Source organism: Acyrthosiphon pisum, chromosome A1, assembly GCF_005508785.2.
Source record: "Acyrthosiphon pisum isolate AL4f chromosome A1, pea_aphid_22Mar2018_4r6ur, whole genome shotgun sequence".
NCBI lineage: Eukaryota > Metazoa > Arthropoda > Insecta > Hemiptera > Aphididae > Acyrthosiphon > Acyrthosiphon pisum.
In genome coordinates, this window is record NC_042494.1 from 57,905,494 (window position 1) to 57,907,747 (window position 2,254).

A 2,254-nucleotide genomic window follows, 5' to 3' on the forward strand; every position below is an offset into this window, starting at 1 on the left:
GATGTTAGCTGGTGCAGTCTAAGTTCTGAATACATATTACACAGAATACAGAAACAAAAATGTGAAAATTAAACATATACAGGCTTGTGTAGTATTAGTATGATGATAAATTGTTAGATTATTCTAGCCGAACTTAGTGACAATATAAAATAATACATTTTGATCATTATATTTTTTTCGAGAGTAGATGGACTATTTGATCTAGGGTACTATTATAGTTAATATAAGTTAATATAAGTTAATAAATATATAGGTATAACCACATATAAGTAAAGAACAGACATTATTATTATTGGGGCTGTTATATATAAACTATAAAGTCACCATACGCTATATGCACAAGTATTGATTGTATTTATTTATTAAATTCATAAATTATAAAGGGACTTCAATAAGAGTATAGCAGTCACAGACTATATTATTATAAAAGTGATATTATATAATAATATTTTTTCATTTTTAAATGGCAATAATAGGTATATAAATATTTTGATTTGTAGATTTCAATAATGTCAAACAGAATAAAAGTAATTTATCCTCACGATCAAACACATTTTATCATATCTGAATGCCTTACATTCGGAACGGAGAGCAGGGAAGCTGGAATATCCAACATTTTTTTGGAAGCCCTTTCCCCGACAACTTAAAATGCATGATAACCTTTGTTATGATTTATAAAGTATAATTTAATTAATCGGTTGTAATTTGTACCTATATGTGCTCAAATAAGATAAAGTGTAAACGTATGTAAATTCAATTAAGCCATAGTCGCCGAGGCCTTATTTAACAAAAAAAATAGTAATTTATATATTTAAATTAACTAGCTTAGCTTAAAGTAACACACACAGTCCTACTCCTAAAACTTGATGTACCTGTCACCTGAACGTGCCTATTTTATTATTTACATTTTACAGCTATAACAAAAATAAAAACCCTACTCCAATTTATTTTTAGGAACAGTGTAATATTTTATTTGATGATAGGTACACAAAAAATAATAAGTTAAATTTAATTATAAATTAATCAAAATGAGGAGTTATACAATTCAAGTCTTATTTAATTTATCTAGATATATATTATTCGGATAAGTATTTAATCTTAAATTACAATTGGATACACATTTTTATCTAGACAAATTTATGAAAATATCTTTATTTTATTATTAGATATTACTTTTGTGATCTGAGCTCAATACCTACTATGGATAACTACTATAACTGTGAACAATTGTTTTAATGATTTTTCATTGTTATTTTTATTCATATATTATAACATTATATTTAATATTTTACTCTCGTTTAAAATAACACAAGTTTACAGTGAGTAGGTAATACAAATGTATTTAACAGAACTTTCTGTAGGTTCAAACCAAGGTTAATTAAAACTTCACGTTCTAGTGTTATTTGGAAAACTTATTTACACCCTTACAGCTGCACAGTGCTTAAAACTTAAAAGAACATAAACATAACACAATTGAGCATAATACAATTAACAAATTTAACTTCACATAATAATGAACACATTAACTATACAAATATATTATATTTAATTTGCTTTGTTTAGTTAAATAAGCTAATTTATTAAATATTTATAAATTATACAAAATGTGTAGGATACTCATATAACATACCTATGTTAATTTTTTATTTTGCATCAAAACTGAAATACTTGAGGTAGGTAGTAAATTACCTATTAGTTTAATTAGGTATCTTATATTTATTAATACACACGAATCACGATACGAGACATGTATGCATGGCGTATACCAATGTATTACTGTCTTCCTATCCAATTTAGTATCAAGTATATTACAATTTAAAGTAGGTACTATATTCTATAGGAGGTACCTATTAAGTATAAAATATGTATAAACGTTTAAATTATCAAAAATTGATTTGTCTAAATTGTACACAATTTCACTGAAACAATACCTCTGTATCACGTTACGCGCAGCGTTATAGCACAGAACAATATTGATTATAGCCATTGAATAGATACCCATTGTGTTGTCTCCATCTTACAAATTTACAACATAGAAAAATGTACGTTTACAATAATCCTAAAATAATACTTATACAAAAGCTGCAATCACAGAGATTTAAACCTGGAGAGGACTGATATTTTAAGTTTATCTTAAAACAAATCTCATTTTTAGTATGATCAATAATAACAAATAATAAAATATTATAGGGGCCTTAAAACTATATATTAAGTACAGTGGCGGTTATACATGCTGTTCAAGGGGGGGGGGGGG